We start from the raw sequence: 19,176 nt of genomic DNA on the forward strand, positions 1-19,176 counted from the left end.
TTTAAATTTAGATAAATTTCGTAAAAAATATTATACGTTTATATATCATTGTTTTATTAATTTAATGATTATTATAATAATTCTTTTTCTAAAATGATTTTAAATAAAACATGATACATTATAAGATTATATATTTTATAAATGTGTGTACAAATACACGGGATGAATCACGTAAGTTGTTACGAGTCAATGTTACAGTGAAAATGTTTAAAAGTATGAAAGAAAGAAATAAGATAAAAAGAGAAAAATAGAAGTAATATATTTAAGAAACAACTTTCCGATCCCGTTTAATTTCATCTGTCCTCCCCCATCCGTACTCTCTTCTTCTTCGAAAGAACCATCACCCTTTAATTACGCAACCGGCTCGGTAGAGCGATAAAAATGCGAGTTACGAGTTCGATTATAAACGGAAGGAAGGAAAAGGGGCAAGAATAAAAAGAGCATAAGGATCAGATTTATCTCGCGAGTATCTCGTTTCAGCCGTCAAAGGTAATAAGCTGTTGTCTCTCTACGCTCGTTATCGTAATGGAAGACTTATCGGGTCTTACTCGTGTAAATAAGGCACACGAGTTTCCCTGGAATGCTTTCGTTTTTCTTCTTATATTGTCTTTTTACCGATCAAAAGTATTTCTGTATCCGTTCGAATTAAAAAAAAGAAAAAAAAAAAAAAAAAAAATTAAACAAATAAATAAATAAAATAAAATAAAATAAAATAAAATAAAGCGATATAAATGAATTGGTTTTTTAATAAAAATTATACGCGATCGTTACGTCAGTATATAATGAGATTTAAACCAAAAAATGTAACCATATTTCAAATAAAACTTCACGGACAAAACGTTCAACGAAATCTGTGTTGTAAGTTTTCGAATTCTGCAGAATAAATAAATACATTTGGTATATGTTATCTTAAATATGTTATCAAAAAATATGTTCATTTATATGAGAATCGTTGTTATTGAAATTTGTTGAAAATTGTTTTGAACAATTTCATATATTAATACGTAGGCACATATGATACGTTAAAAATGAAAACAAAAAGTTAATACATTTTTTCTAAGATTTCACAGATGTGACACGTTGAAGAAAAGTTAAGAAAAAAGTAAAATTTACATATTTCTTTTTTCTTTTTTTTTTTTTTTTTTTTTTCAAGAATTTCTCCGCTACCACTAACGATAATAACTCGCACGAGCAAGGGCCGCAAATATAGGTAGCCGCCGGCAGCAGAAACTCTGTTCGATCCTTTCTCTTCGTTCTCACGTGTTCATTTTTTCGCGCGTTTTTCACACGCGATTTCTGAATGAACGAGCCAAACTACGTTTTACACACGTATACAGCTTAAGTATAATTCAAGCACGCTAAAGAAAGAAAGGGAAAGAAAATACACGAAAGGAAACGATTAGTTGGTACGCTTCGGGCAAAAGATATTTTTTACACTTATATGAATATTACATTCGCGTATATATTATTTGTATGTGTGTATGTGAAAGATGCAAGAGAACACCCACGTAGGTTTAAAGAAGAGACTCGAAAGAGAAAGGGCGTGGATCATTTTACTATCCCTAAGCACGATGTATCGGATAAAACAAAGAGAAAAATAAAAGGAACCGTGAGGTGATCTTCACAAAGACATGAATAATTTTCTTGCAGGTGTACAAATAACATATAGTATAATGTAATAGTAGTAGTAGTAGAGTAGTATTAGTATTAGTTTAGTAGTAGTAATAGTTGTAGTAGTGGTAGTAATAGTAGTAGCTATGAGGATGAAGGCAAGCAGCTGTAGGACCGGTAGGTTTAGTTTACTCCCAGTTTCTTACGACCAAGCCGATCGACAACTTTTCTTTCTTCCTTTCCTTCTTTTTTTTTACTTTATTTCCTACTTTTTTCTTTTCTCCTTCCCCTCCCCCCCTATCTTTTTATATTTCTTTTTAATCCAATTAATAAAAAATTATACGCAATCATTGTGCGAATATGTAATTAGATCGTAGGAAAAAAATATGTGAAAAAATGTTGAACAAAACGTTTCATGAAATCTACATCATTAATTCTAGAATTAACCAGTTTTACAGACAACTACATTTATAATACGAGTATAAGCGGTATTTTTTTTAAATGCGTTCGTGTTTAAAAATAGAATTATATAACACAAGCAAATGAAACTTATACTTATTCATAACTTGTGTTAGAATTAAAGTATTAACCTTCGGACACACAAACCAATAATTTTGTCACACAAAAAGAAAATTTAAATAAGATACGTGATTGTGCGATTTCAAAGTTACATAGCGTTGCAGAGAGTTATCGTCATCAACGACGTGTTCTTATTTTGTATGAAATATTAAATTATTTAACCTTCGTCATGTCTTCTATTTTAAACATGTGCATCTGTATATATTATCTCAAAAAGATATCGATTTTTAAGTAACCGAAAAGAAAATAGGGTATAAATAAAATTAAAAAACAAATTTCAATTAGAATTTAAACTTAGATTTAAAATGAATTCCTAACTGCAAAGCAGACATTGTTTAAAATGTTTATTTCAAATTATCTTAAATTTAAAAAAGAAAATGTTATATACTTTTTTTTTTTCAATCGCTCAATTAAAATTATCAATATCGATGTATAAGATATACATTTCTAATACAAATATAATATTACGAGACTTAGCTTTGTACGATTATTACCTTTTTATCTAAACATCGACAAAACCAAAGAACATTTTTATGGTCGTACAAACGCGCGTTAATAAGAAATCACTAGATATACGTTGGAATCTCCACCACTAGAGACAATGTTCATTATTATATTATGTCATTGCGTAATCAACGTTTACAACGACTTTATGAAACTGGCCTCGTATATACATTCCTTATGAGAAAGAGAGAGAGAGAAAGAGAGAGAGAGAGAAAGAGAGAGAGAGAAAGAGAGAGAGAGAGAGAGAGAAAGAGAGAGAGAAAGAAAGACATCTACGCGTACACATACAAATAAATATTGAAAAATATTATACTCATACGAGAAGTACACACGTGTGTTCTCCTCCAATGAAATCGGAAAAACTCGATAAACTTCGGAACTCTTCGGCACGAACTTTCTTGGCAGACAAGCTGGCAACGTACAACATACTTCCTACTCCTTTTTATACGTGAGATAGTGAACACTCTTGTCCGTGAAAGAGACTCGAGTACTTATGTGTGTCATTCGTACACGTGTGCGCGCGCGCTCATACACTCGTATGACACGACGCGAAGAAGAAGAAGAAGAAGAAGAAGAAGAAGAAGACATTAGAACCAGATGTGGCTTGGATAAGTTGCGGCGAGCACATCAACTTTGTACTTCCGATTGTTAATCTTTTCGAGCAAATGCATATATGTACGCCATCGATTATTACAACCATACTCTTCGTTTGATTTTCACGACCGCGATGATCGTTATCTCATTGTCTCTTTTATACCTAATACATTTAGCGTAATTACGTTTTTCGTTCGATATATTTTTTTCGTCGAGATAATTTTTAGAACGAAGAATATCGTTGCAAATATTTTAATAATTCGATTCTTTCGGTTAATAGAATCCATTTCCGAAATTATTTGAATAAATCATTTTCGATCGATTAATGCAAATTGGGGATGATATTTATTTTCGATTAAATATTACAAATCAAATGATACATATATATATATAAAGAAAGATTATAGAAACGTTTCGAATAAATAAATGAATTATAATAATTAATAAAGATAATAAATTGTTTATTACGGAGAGATTAATGTTATTATTGTCGAGCGAATAATATCGAGCGATTAATATCTACGATTAAAAAGTTCGATTTGCGTTAAATAAATTTGTTTTTTTGTTAATAGATGTTACGTAATCTAAATTGGATAATTTCGGGTGACAAATAGAGCAATAAAGAAACTATTGTTTTCAACAGACAAAAAGTTAATTAGTGCATGTACGGAAGTGATGGCCATAAATTTCTCGAACCCGCTAATAAAATGTTCTCGAATCGGCCACAGTAGTTGGTTTTACGTAATTGCGTGTACTCGTAGTGAAACTTGATTTTCTCATTAGCAAGAGTACGTCAACTATCGCGTACGTACTTGAATTATCGTTTCTGTCAACCAAAGCACCAAGATTTATCTTTATGAAAGATTACCTACCCTTTTTCTTAACTATTTCTTTATACACAGAACGGTTAGTGCCTTCATAAAAATGTACTGTGTGTGTGTGTGTGTGTGTGTTGTGTTGTGTGTTCAAATTCATTTTGTTAATCCAATAATAAACGAATACAACACGTTAAATGTTAGTATCCAAAATATTCTTTTATATTAAATAATAATAATAAATTATATTATTATTAATATATATTAATAATAATTTAATATAATTATATTAAATAATAAATAATAAATAATAATAATTTTCATTTTTTATTTAATGTTTTTGTTTCTCTTTATATATGCATATACTGAAAAATTTCCTTTTTTTTTTTTATTTAAAAATTATTTATCATACTTTCTTTTTCCTTAGAGAATTATATCTTCATTTTTTCTCTTTCTTTCTTTTGAGCAATTAAATATCATCAATTTCAATATCATTATTAAGATATAATTATTTATCTATCTGTGTATCTATTAATAAATCTTTATTTTCCTCTTATTCAAAATGCTTATTTTTTCATTTCCGCTTCTTTCTCTCTCTCTCTCTCTCTCGTTCTAACTCTAACTCTAACACTAACTCGGCTCGTTTCTTCCTCTTTTACTCACGATCGGCACGAAGTGCTGTAATATTCTATACTGATAGGGTTATTTTCATCGTCGTTCTTCTCCGCAAAGAACGGATAAAGAGATGAACAAGAGAAGAAGAAAACAAAGGATCGAGGATTCGCATAAGTTTCGCTCTCATCGTATTATCTTTCTCTTTTTCTCTATATCCAATATAATTGGTTGTCCGAAGAGTTTATACCGATTTATACATTTTGTAATTTTCTATTTTTATTTTATTGCTTTTTTTAGAGTCAAAAATATTTAATTAAAATATACTTCAATTGAAATATATATAATCGAATAAATGTGTCGGTAATTATGACAGTAAATTAACAATACGTTAAAAATTAAAAAAAAAAAGAATTGATTTTATAATTAATTTTCTTAGCAATAATTTATATCGTAAAATATATTTTTTCAATTTGTTGACTTAGTTCATTGTCAAAATTATCAATACATATATAAGTAAATATAATAATAGTGTTGCTTTTGAATTTTACAAAATCGGCACGAATTCTCCAAGCAATCTACAATTTAACTACCGATACGAATTAATTGACCACCTTAAAAAATGATAGAAAGTTGGCTTGAATGAATGCCATAAGTAATTTTCCTTACAATATTTCGATGAAGATAAGATTGAAATATTTTCCTAGACATTCTGTAAATTTGTGTCCATTTTGTCGTGAGATTATTAATAAAACCGATTTATTTGTATAATATTGTTATGAAGATAAACGAACTGGCTATTTATTTCCATTATTTATTCTAAAAATGTTCAATATTTTTCTACGAGATAAAATAATTTTGATCTATAGTATATATATATATGTTTTTTTTTCTTTTACACATCCTTATAGTTAAAAGAAAAACTGGATTTCCAGGGTAGGAAGACGATCGTAGTCGAGAATGTGCACATATTTCGCGCTTCTCTTTATTCTTTGAGAAGCTTCACAATACTATCTTTCTCTAATTTTCTCTTTCTCTCTTCCCTGCACAAACCTACGTGGGATTCTCTGTTGCTTTTTCAGCCTCCGGCCAGTACTTTGAGTCGCTTTGGTATTTCGTTTCGCAAACGAGAAAATGGATAACGCAAAGTACAGGTTGATTTAATAAGCATATGTGTATATACCTCGACGACATAACTTCTTAGGTATTTTAGTAACTGGATACAATGTCCGTTATCTAAACTTTCGTCAAACCCGTTTGATTTATCTTTCGATCATCTATTCGTAATGTTTCTTTATCGATATAAATAAAGATTTTAACGATTTCGTTATTTCTATAAGTAGGAATTTATGTTTATCTATCAAACGAAATTGTAACAATTTTACTGACATAAAAAAAAAAGAATTTCTTTAACACGTTCAACATGGAATCATATTTTGTATGTCACTGCGTCAGGCAGGCGGCTCTATTACTTGTATTTTTCTCAACCGGACGGTGCTGATTTGAATTAAATGAATTGAATTAATACGCTTATATCACGAATGATACAAGCTGTCCAATGGGACAATCATGCTTACACTACTAGTGGTACAAGTTGCTAGATAGGACAACCATGCATGCACCACCGGTGACACATCCCAGCGGGAACATGTTTAAATCGTTTAAATCATTTCATTAGAATATCATTTTCAAAATGTTGTTCTTTTCTTTTGTTTTACTAATTTTAAAAACCAGTAATGATTATTTCATAATTCTTTCGCTTCGAAGAGCGTATATATACGTCCTTGGAAAATGAAAACTCATGTACCAAGAGCGTATATATACGCCCATACTTACATATACTACGTTATACTTTTATTTCATACATTCTATATTGGATTTTATTATTGATTATTTCTTTTATTTATTTAGTTACTATAATAAATTTAATTATAAAGTTTGAAGAACAAAAGTGTGTTTCTTAAAATGTTGTATGTCATACATTCGTATGAAATTGAATATGAATGTGATCCACAACGATCATGTTTGTTATAAACGTGCCATAACGAAATGGTTCAATAATATATCGTTGAACATTATTATTCCTTGATAATACGAGATAATAATCAATGAAAAATTTCGATGAAAGAAGAAAAAAAGGAAAAATTAACGATAAGTAGTGTCACGTTATTTTATTAAACGCATCCTTGGATCGTTAATCGAGTTCTCAGATGAAAGGAACATCGTGCTCGTGATCTCGCGTGGCTCTCCAAACTACGTCATCGTCGATGGTTGTTGCACGTGAGAGCACTCTCGTTATTTAATGCTTATTTACGTTCAACGCGTTGTTATTCGATGTAAAGCACATTACTTGAATCTTCTCTCTCTCTCTCGCATTTCAAGCTTTTCGGAGTGGAATAAAAGGTGATTTAAATACGAGGAACATAAGAACAACAAAAATTTCGGAAGAATATTCATTAAATAAAAACTAATTGCGATATGTTACTTTTTTTTACGAATGTTTTTAATTTTTCATCACGAGAATAATTTCTATTGATCTTTGGCATACCTCAAGAAAATTATAAGTTGGTAGATGTATACATTTTATTTCCTTACAAATTTTAATATTTACAATAGAAAAAGTATGTTAATACGCTGAATTACTATTCATTATAGAATTTTATATAAGAATAAAAATAGAATTTTTATTTTATATAGTACTTTACATCATTTTAATTCAGTGTGTGTGTTATAAAAAATATTTTTCATATATGTTAAATTGACTTTATTATTTAAAGAAGATTATTAAAATTAAATAAAATAATTATATACGTATAGGTATAATTATATTCAGTTTCAATATTGTTCTCAATGTACACAAGAAATTAGTAAAGATATATGTGGCTAATTAATTACTTTATTAATTAACACTTTCATAAGCAAATTATACATTCATATTTTTAACGTTTTACTTTATCTTTCACAGCAGAAAATTAATTATTGATTTATCTACTATCAACTATTTATCTACTATTGCTATTTACTGATTTATTATATTTATCGTTAGTATGATATAATTAGTTATATTAGTAAAAGTTTGATACTACAAATTATATATATATTTTATAATATTTTTCGTAGGCGTCATAAAAAAGGTCAACTTCATCACAAAGTATAATACTTGAAAAAGTACGTAAATAAAAGTGATAATATAACGATCTGTATTTTTCACGAATTCGAGCAAAGTTAAACGCTAGAAGTCGCACAGTTTTTAGTAAATATTATCGAGTTGTTAAGTTTGCGAGCAAATGGAAGGAAAGAATGCTAAGTGATGTAGAGTCTTGCATAACAAGCTACGAGACATTGTTTGATAAAGATAAAATTCTATTTTTATAAACGTATTTCACATTCGTAGAACATATTTCATGAAATCACATTAAATAAAAGAAGAGAAAAAGAAAAAAAACAGAACAAAAAAATCACTATTTTAATGTCGTTCTCGATAAATCTAATTAATTTCTAATCCGTAACGTAGAGCTTTTAATCAATTAATTAATCAACTTTTTCTTTTAGATACTCCAGTAATTCTAATCGAAAGAATAAATATTTTCAACGAAATGTCCCATTTGCAATCGCAATTAGGAAATTCATTAGAAAGCTCTAACCATACGGATACTCGTGTAATCGAATTTATTAGAGATTCTAATAAAGAGACATGACACGAGAGAAAAACATAGAAAATAAATAATTCATGACTGGCAATATCCGTTACAATTTCTCACATGCATAAGTACATATATATATATATATATATATATATATATGTTTATTATACATGTGTTTAATGGTAGATAACTCTCTCGACGATTTTAATTAGGTATTTTTCTCAACTTTGTCTGGCTGGCTTTCTCTCCTTCTCTTTCACCCTTCTTATTATTTTTTTTTTTTTTTTTTTATATCGAATCAAATTAAAAGAAGAATCGAGCATACAAATGAATATGTATTCTGTACGATAGGTGAGCTACGTAAATTGTTGCGTTTGTAATGATGACGCATTTTCACTTTCCATGCTCTTGAGGAATTGCTCCAACTATGATTCTCTCCTCTCTTACATTCGTTCATTTACTCGGGTTAACGTTCGATAGTCGCGAAGGCCATCGCATTATATTGCCAGCTGACTTGAATGATTCTTTCCAAGCTCTTTGAATCCTACGATGAACGATGCCAAAGAAACCAAGATGATATTCGTGCTTCTTCGTATTAAACATATTTTCTAATAAGTAGTCTAAATGAACTTATATATATATAATTTTATGTACATATATTTATATATATAATGTGTTCATTTTTTTTTTATTTATAAAAGAATAATTTATTGACTTAAAGTTGTGTATTATGATTTGTTTGACCATTATACAAAACTAATGCTTGCGGAAATTTTTCTTGACCTGTCTAATTGCGAACGTTTCTTTTCATTTATGTTCTTTTTTTTTGTTGAACGAGAAAGAAAAAGTTATAAGTAAAAAGAAAATATTTATTAATAGGTGGTTCTTAGAATACGTGTAAAAGAAACTGTCAAGACGTGTCAATTATCTTTAAACATTTTTGCTATTTGTTCGACGTTGTTAAATATATTTGAAAATTAGAAGAAAAAAAAAATTAGAAAATCCATCGATTTTGCTTTTCTATTTTTTACGAAAAAAAAAAACAAAGTTATAATACAAGATGAAATAAAAAGATAGAAAATATAATGATAAATAAAAGATTTAAATAAAATGAAAAGTTAAATAAATGTAAGATATCGTTTACACCAGAACGAAGAATAATGATTTATTTTATAGAAAAAATTAGACGATTCTCTTATTCCCTCTTTTAAACAATTTGATTCTCGTCGTGTTGTCGCGTAAACGGATTTGACGAATTAAAATTGATCGCATACGTGTAACTCTTAAGAAGGACAAGAAAGAAATGTATTTCGAGAGCGTTTGAGAGATTAACGTTCGAGGTTTGAAATAATTAAAGCTTGTTAACAAAGTAGAGTGCTGTTTCTTCGTTTCTTCTCGAGTTTCTTCTAATATGTATAAGATAGAATTGACGGTTTACATTGAGAACCGCGCGCATAAGAATGTTTATTGAGAGACGACCTCCAATCGAACGAGATGAAAGCTAATTTTGTCTCTGTCTCTCTGATAAGTCGCGTCGGACGAAGAATAAGAATAGGAAAAAAGAAAAAAAAAGAAAAAAAATGAACAAAAAAGAATGTATAAAAAAAAAAAGTAATAAATTATCCAATTCCAAGAATCGACGATTTTTCCGTGAACGAACGACGCCTTCGAATATTATATTCGAATAACTCGTTTGAAGGTTAATTAAACTTTTCACATATGAACGTATACATATTGACTATCTGCAAGTTTGTTTTAGCCAAATCATAACACGTTTGGAAACCCAACGAAGCTTGCCGATGAAAATCTATTGATATTCACAGCAAATTATGGAGGAGAGAAACCGAGAGAGAGAGAGAGAGAGGGGAGAGAGAGAGAGAGACGAAAAGATACAAAATATAATATAACAAATAAACAAAAATAGAAATAAATTAATATAATAAATATAATAAATATAACAATATATATTCCTTTTAATATAAATAATAATATAATAAATAATAATAAATATATTTATTTATTATATTATTATATATTATTATATTATATTATTATTTATTATATATTCAATATAAATAATAATATAATAAATAAATAATATAATAAATATAACAAATAAACAAAAAGTAGAAATAAATTCGAGAAAAATAGTTTAATCAAATTTTGCTGAATCTAAAAAAGAAAAAACTTAACGAGTATTGTTAGACAACTCGTCGATAGGATTTTATTTATACGACGATTAACTCTAATTCTCTCGAAAAAATATAACCGGTTTCTTATGGTTAGTCTATTAATAGATACTAAAATTTCTTCATTCGATTACGTTCAAATTTTCTACCAGCTAGAAATCTCCATTTTTGTTCCCTCCTCTACTTTTTCTTCTTCTTTTATCGCGAAGATAACACTCGAGACTAAAAATAATCGTGGATGTTCTGTGATAATTTCTTTTTTTTAACGTCTCGAGGTCGCAAAGCAAAAAAATTCGTATGCACACTCGTGTATTTCACGGATGAGCCGGTTTTCAAAAGGAATTTCATTTCTTCCGAATAAAAATTATTCGTATCTTTGTCATTAATCTGCTTTCTTTTCTTTCTAATCTTCCGCGTAATCTAATGTTATTTATTATTTATAAAATAATTCGTATTACGTACAATTTATCGTATTAGAGCGAGTAATTATATTTTATATTAATTATATGTAATATAATTATATTTATATTCATAGCGAACATTCAAATACGATTGAACATAAATGTACAAACATCATTTTGATTAAACTAGAAAATAAGAAATTAAATTAAGGAATACACTCTTTAATGTTACACGGTGTTTAAACAAGTTTCAAGCTATTCTACTGTTAGTTTGTATGTGCAAGAAAGGGAGGGAGACATACACAAATATCACGTTTGGCTTACAAAGAGATCCTTTTGTAACGGTACATCCGCATGACACGTGCGAATATTTGAAAAAAATCGATCTCCTTCGAATACCGATCGATTATATCTATAAATACACAATGTATGTAAATCGTTCAGAAGAAGAACCATATCGTGACGTAAGTAAAACGATTGGAAAAATAAAGTCTTAGGCACGATCGATCAAGGTCGGATGATCGATTTATTCACACAACGTACACACGAGCTAAGATTTATATATTCGTTCTTCGATTCGGGAATAGGTAAAGTGGAAAATTTTCTGGAAATTTGTTGATTAAGAATTTTCTAATATTTCGTTAAACATTTTTATAATCGTTATGTTTCAACAAAAATATTAACATAATTAAATGTGTAACATTAATTATGTGTATACATATATCCCTACGCATATTATAATTTTTATTATATAATCATACATATGATAATATTTTATTATCAAATTTTAATAATAAGTGTGCCTGTTTATTCTCCCTTTTACGAATCGAGTCACTTCTTTACGAACACTATTAATACTATATAATACTAACAAAGAACATCTTTTTACCACTTCTCTGGAGTCAACAGCACACGATTTTTGTTTTTCTAAAGGGATTATCCATCTATTTTACTAATTGTGCTTACGTTGCTTGACTTTAGTGATCTGACGACGACCTATTAATAGTAATCCAACGTAGCTCAAGCCGTTGACTAATTTTTAATAATAAATATAAAATTTTGATAATAAGTATATTTATAAGTATATAAATATCAAAATCCAAAAACTCCAATCCAAAATCATACACATTTTTCGCTGTTATAAATACAATTTTATTATTTAAAAAAGAAAAAGAAAGAAATATTTTGAATTATTAAATTTATAATATACCTCTATAATAAATATAAAAAATATTTAACTAAAAATAAATCTTGAACGCACACTTTTGTGATTCGTAATAAGAAAATACTATGCAACGTCTTCGTTTATTGTGTAATTAATGTAATTAAATATGATGTAATTAAATCGTCAGATTGAAAAGAAATATTGGACCGCAGGAAATGAAAGTAACTCGGGCCAGGAGGCTCGTTTCGAAAGAACGAGGAAGCTCTTTCGAAGGAAACTTTGTGCACGAAGCCACGCGAGAGTCATCGGATCGACGTAAATCAATCTCATAGTGGCTCTCGTAGGTCGTTAGTGCCGCGAGAAAGAATCCCGATAGAAAGCCTCTTACGTTCCTTCCTCTCGGTTTATCTTTCCGTTAAGTAAATCTCTGTTAAGAGGTCGCGAAAAGGCACGAATACTTTGGATTCCGATGTTGCTTCTTTTCCTTCTTCTTTCTTTCTCTCTCTCTTTCTTTCTATTTCTGTTTTCGTTACTTTGCAAACTGATTGAAATTTTCCAAACATTTCTAAACAAACAATATCTTTAGCATACATTATTAACAGTTAAGATATTATAATTATTTTCAAATAATATTTCTCATTATGTAAATATAACTAACAAACATATTCTATAGGCAAATAACTAATGTCATTCGTAGAATTTTTTTTCAACAAATTAACAAGACATTCTTACTAAGCTGTTTTTATCAACAGATATAATAATTAGCAAATCTTATTTTTACATATTTATTTTTTTTTCCCCGAGACATATCAATTTATTTATTCGCAGAGTAAGTGTTAAAACTTGATCGTATTGATGCCAACAATTATTTTCCTTTATTTTATTCGTCATTGACTAAAATATTACTTGGCTAGAAAACGAAATTCAGGTGTGTACCAGAAATAATACATGTAACAAATTTGTTAACGAACAATATCTTTCACGTATATACATTGTACAAAGTTAAGAAATTGATTAATATATGCGTTTAGTTATTTGGCAGGACTATAAATTAGTTTCTCTTCCAAATATACAAGAATTTTAAAGGAAAATTTGGTATCGTTTAATAAGCTTTATCATTAAATTAGTGCGAAATTTTCCTATAATCCTGTTCAGTTTTATAGATACACCTCGTATACAAATCATTAATCATTAATTATTAATTATGGAAGTATACATGCACATAAATCCTTGAGTTTATCTTTAGTACAATTTTTTCATCTATAATACATATCATACTTATTACTAGCGATAATAAATATTCATTAGTGATAGTTTGCATGTTTTAATAAATGACCTTTCTATAAACATCCTAGAAGTCAGATATTTTTAGACTTATCAACATAAAACAAGACCTTTACTTATTAAGAAAAACAACAAAAAAATATCGATTTTTTAGAATAAAAAAAACAAACAAATAACAAGTATGTAAAATAAACTATCAATTCTACGAAGAAACACGTGCTATTTATGTAAACTTTGTAAAAGTGAGAGAAAGAGATAGATAGATAAATAGATAGGTAGATAGAAAGAGAGAGAGAGAGAGAGAGAGAGAGAGAAAACTGCGTTAGAAAGAACAGTCCTCGGATTCCAGGTAGTCAATGAAGCAGAAGAAAGTAAGGAAACCTTTATCCTTCTGAGCAGAAGCAAGACTAAATTTTATATTCTCGTCTTCTCAACATCATCGTCTTGTATTGCTTACTACGTGTTTATGAAGATACTGAACGTAGTTTGACGAGGAGTAAACAGATACGATAGGAAACAAACAATGTTTTCTTCTCCTGATTATCATTCTGCGAGTGTTTAATTAGAAAACCTCTTTCGTAAATTGTCCGAAATGTTTCATAATAAACAACAAGATTTTAAAGAAAAAAGTGGTTTACGCTCTGTTTATTAATAAAAAATGATACAAGTATTATTAACACCAAATATTTATGCGATATAATAGAAATATTGAAAAGATATATGGAATATGAAATACGATTTATAATTACATTTTTAATATAAATTATTTTTTAAATATTTTTTAGATATGCATGTATGTAAATGGATTTAAAAGTTTTAAACTTAACATAAAAATATTTTTTTTTTTGTAGATTAAAATCAGTATTATTTTTCAACACAGTCTCAAAAGATTTCAAAAAGAATAGGTTGAAAACTCTTCCATCCCTCCTTGTATATTTATCGTATATTGAAGAATGATTTTCGATGTTTCATAAAAACATTTGTAATATTTTTCATTATTTCAGTATTAAATCAAAAATGACTTCGTTGAAATCTTGAAATGATAAGAAGAAATGATCGTTAATGCGAGATAATTTTAATGTTCAAATAAGACTATGGATAAGAAAATTTCCTAAGATTTAGAAGATATTTGACTTAAAAATCCAGACAATCGAGAGACCTTTTATTTGCACCGGAAAGTTCGTCAGAACGACGAACCGAACGATTAAACGTCGAAGAGTTATCGCTCGTTAAGGCACCAAGCAAATAAAGTTTCTTGACCGTGAAGTAATAATACTCGAAGGAGATTGTTTTGCGCCTTAATAAGATTATTAAGTACAGAGTTCTTCGTTGGACTACAATTTTTACGCCAATGTCGCGTGAATTAGTTGAACAAACAGAAACAAAATCTTCCTTTATCGTCGTTCCATAATAATTAATGCATTTATTTTTTACATACGCGTGGACAAATCAATTAGAAACAATAAAAATATTTATTTGGAAAAAATAATCCACGAAACAAAGAAAAAAAATATATAAATTGTTGTATTAAGTACTATAGGGTGTCTCAAAAATAACGCAAGATTTTAATTTGCCACTATTCGTGCAGAAAAGTGTTAGCAACCCTGTTAACAAAACCATTTGACAGCTAATAGTTTTGGATTAGTAAAAATGGAGCCGTGCACAGCGAAGAGGGTTCGTTGAATGGATTATTGAACATCAACAAGTGGATACCGATTTTTCGAACAAAATTATTTTCAGCGATGAAACACATTTTCACCTTGATGGCTTTGTTAATCATCGAAATTGCTGCATTTGGGGTCTAGAGAACCCACATGTGATTGTTGAAAAATAAATGCATCCTCAACGTGTCACTGTTTGGTGCGGATTTTGGGCTGGAAGCATGTTACTGGTGCTCGATATCGCGACATAATAACACAGTTCTTTCTGCCTAAATTAAATGATATTGATTTGGACGACATGTGGTTTCAACAAGACCACATGGAAAATTTCGACAAAAGAGTGCGTATGTGCCACCAAAACCGTGGAAGCCATTTGCCCGATGTGTTATTCCATACATAACCCTATCCTGTGTACTTTACGATTCAATACAAAAATAACAATGTAAAGAAAAATAACTGCGTTTTTTATTTAATTCAAATCTTGCGTTAATTTTGGGACACCCTATATTATAATAAACTATGATAATTATCATTTCTAAACGATTATATCAAGGAAAATATATTTATACAAAAGATTTATTCATCGACGTGTTGTTTATAACTATATAATTAGATAAAGAAACGTATTAATGAATTATGATGAGAATGATTTCGTAATGATGGCGTCTACCGATGTTCGTTATGATAATGATAACGTCGAGTATATATCGGTATGATGATCATTGAAAAGTGATATAATAGCAAACATAATACGTTATTAATCGCGATAATCGTCCTCCTTTCATCGTGCTCGAAATAAATATCACCTGTTAATCGTTTTTATCTTTGGGTAAAGCAAGCCGAACATTATTTCTTGAGAGGTGAAATACTTGAGAGTAAAGTGGAAACATTTCTAACGTGCTTCAACAGAAGATTGCAAGGAACAAAATGACATTTTTATAGAAACAATATTTGTATAGAAATCATTTCATTTCTAATACTTTACTAATTCACGATAAGTGTATTAGTAAATTATGAGTAATTATTATTTGTAATACAAGATGTCATAAAAGTCGCTTTACCGAACTGAAGAATTATATAATTTAATTTTCACGGGTGTGTGTTTGGAGTCAAAGAATTCATAGGTTAATACTTTTTTAAACGACATTGCAACAGATAACTCATATCTTCAAATAAAAAGCCAAATATTGTAAATTCTATTGATAAACCAATATCAATTTTTTGTTTTACATTCTTTATCTCTCGGTGAAACAGCTTTTTGAAAACAGATACTTTATATAATCAACTATTATATAAACAAAAATTACTAATTACAAAATAACCTGTCTATTTAATTTTAGCTTTAATTATATTTGTTTCGTAATTATTTGAACAACAAGGGACACATGTTCAATAAGTCGGACGATCAAATAGGTAACCTCTTGTCCATGTACATGCATGCATACATACATGCATACTCGCTCACTTATAACTATTGCCATGTCGAATACAATTCAAAGTGAACTTCAAATATTTACGTCTCGCTTCATCATAACCGAGTAAGTACTACATATGTATGTAGATCTGTATGTACACATGACGTACGTAAAGTCCACAATACGTGACTTTCTATCTATCTATCTCTCTATCTCTTTCGAAAGAAGCTTAAAATTATACAAAAAAAAATAAGAAAAAAAATAACGAGAGTAGATATAAATCTTTAAACTTATTGTCAATCTAGCAGTAAAATATACAGGGGAAAAAAAAGAAACCGAAAAAAAAAAGAATAATCCTTTTACAACCATTATAAACAGATAGATCCAATAGGTTTCGAGCTTTCACTATATACTCTGTAACGCGAGAGCTTATCGAAAGAAGAAATCGAAGTTGGCCGAGAACCAGGTCTAAAAATAGCTCGAGTGCAAAGGGTTAAAACCGTGAGAAAGCATCCGAGAACGCGTGCTCGTGGCATCCCGATTCGAATTTCTCGATCGGAGGAAGAAGAAGAAGAAGAAGAAGAAGAAGAAGAAGAAGAAGAGGAGGAGGAAGAGGAGGAGGAGAAAGAACAAGCGAGAGAGAGAGAGAGAGGGGGAGAGAGAGAGAGAGAGAGAGAAAGGAGACAGAGAAACAGAAGATAAGAAAAGAGAGCGAATCCGCGTGATCTCGAGACGATCTCGAGACGACTTCGAGATATCTTTCCTAAAGAAAGAAAGAGAAAGAGAGAAAGAGGCGGCAAAGTCGAGCGGATGTATCGAGTCGAGAGAGTCGCGTGGTAGCAGGGTACGAAGATTCTTTTCTTTTCTTCTTCTTCTTCTTCGTTGGACGTGCCATGACCGTAAGAGAGAGAGAGAGAGAGAGAGAAAATGATGATGGCGGAGAGGAGTATACGAATGAGTGCGACAAGGATGGACAGATATAGTCGACTAAAAAGAAAGAGAGAGAGAAGAATAGGATGACTTCAAGTCGATACACGAAGGAAGAAGAGAGAAGAGAAAGATAGAGATTGGAAGAGGAGAAGGAGAATGAGTATAAGGAGGAGGAGTGTGTATCGAAAGAGAGGGAGAACGAAGAGAGATAAAGAGTAAAACAGAGAAATAGAGTGAGCCAGAGAGAGAGAGAGAGAGAGAGAGAGATAGGTAGGGTGCGCACACGGTTCTCTGTTACCTGTGACTCGTGGCCGTGTCCAGCATGGTAATCCAATCCCGCGGATGAAAGAGAGTGGAGTGCTACGTCGATGTGTGTTCCGTACACGTGTGTATATGTGTTTTGCGAGTATGTATCCTTCGCGAGGGCTCAGAGGGAGCTCGGTAGGCTACCTCGACATCCTCGTGAAAAAGTCGGCGAACTTGGTCCTTTCCCTCTTCCTCTTCTTCTTCTTCTTCTTCTTTCTCTTTCTCTGCTTTTCTCCGGAAGATAGCAAGAGAGAGAGAGAGAAAGAGATATATATTAGAAAGAGTGAAAAACGGACGATAGTATTCGATGAAGGTTTACGTGCAATAACACCAGCAACACCAACGAAACACTAGTTTCTTCGATTATTAACGTTGTACTCTCTCTTCCTTTCTTTCTTTCTTTCTTTCTTCTTTCCTTTCTTCCTTTATTTCTTCTTCTTCTTCTTAATGAAGTTTATTCGTTGATATATTTTTGTTTACGTACACGCGTCGATGGTATATCCGATGAAGTTACCACGAAAAAACATATGAAGATAACACTCACTCGATCGATTGGGGAAGTATCCCTCGTCTTTTCTTCTTCTTCTTCTTCTTCTTATACTATGATGAGAAAGAAAATGAGAGAAAGAGAGAGATGCGGAGAAACAAGAAAGAGGAAGCTCGTACTTGTGCGCGCGCACGCGTGCGTTTATTCGAGATGAGGAGAACGCGGAAGAACGTGGCCTCGGAGCCGCGAAACTTCCAACTTAACGAGAATTACGAAAATAAAGAAAAATTCAAATAAGATTATACTATATAGAAAAAGAGATCGGTTCTCTCCTTTTATCTATCTATTTATCTATCCGTGTGTGTCTCTCTCTCTCTCTTTCTTTCTTTCTTTCTTTCTTCCGTTCACTCTGTGTGTTTCTTTACGTTTTCTTTCTAATAATTCCTCCCTTAGAACGATATTCGCGTACTAACCGACAAAACACGATTCGCGTATATTATCGGACGATTCGAAGGTCACGAGGTCGAACACACTTGCGATCTATCGAATCGATTCGATTCGTTACTTTTTCCTTGGCTCGTTTTACACGTTACACTTCTTATATTATTATGTTAATAATTGACGTAGTTACTTGTGCTTCGCGTTTAAAGAAATAATGCCGACTATTATAATGATCGGACTGACGAAGAAACAACGACGATGACGATCGTTCTCACCGAAAAAAAAAACAATCACTCAACAACCACACAAATACAACCGCACTTTAGCAGAGGCCGCAACATACTGAAGCAAACACATGATCGCGAGGGGCCTAGTGCTACCTGCTACCGCACAGGTGGCGCCACCACGCCCCCGCAGAGTTCCCTCGAATCACGATCGACCGATCGATTTTCTTTGCGCGCGACGATCCGAAAATCTAATTTTTTACACCGGCTTCATTTTCCTTTATAATTATTTATTTCTTCATTTTTCTTTTTTT

General features: G+C 30.5%; 1 protein-coding gene across 1 annotated transcript in view; it reads right to left on the reverse strand.

Annotated features, from left to right (window-relative positions):
- LOC122523288 (receptor-type guanylate cyclase Gyc76C-like) overlaps positions 1-18,976 on the reverse strand; it is an 81,983-nt gene extending 63,007 nt beyond the window's left edge. Inside the window, 2 exon segments of the mRNA XM_043644965.1 lie at positions 17,703-18,310; positions 18,829-18,976. The gene's annotated coding sequence lies outside the window, so the exon portion shown is untranslated.
- Positions 18,977-19,176: the final 200 nt, after the last annotated feature.

The sequence above is a fragment of the Polistes fuscatus genome, unplaced genomic scaffold (genome assembly GCF_010416935.1).
Source record: "Polistes fuscatus isolate 324 unplaced genomic scaffold, CU_Pfus_HIC Scaffold1, whole genome shotgun sequence".
NCBI classification, from domain to species: domain Eukaryota; kingdom Metazoa; phylum Arthropoda; class Insecta; order Hymenoptera; family Vespidae; genus Polistes; species Polistes fuscatus.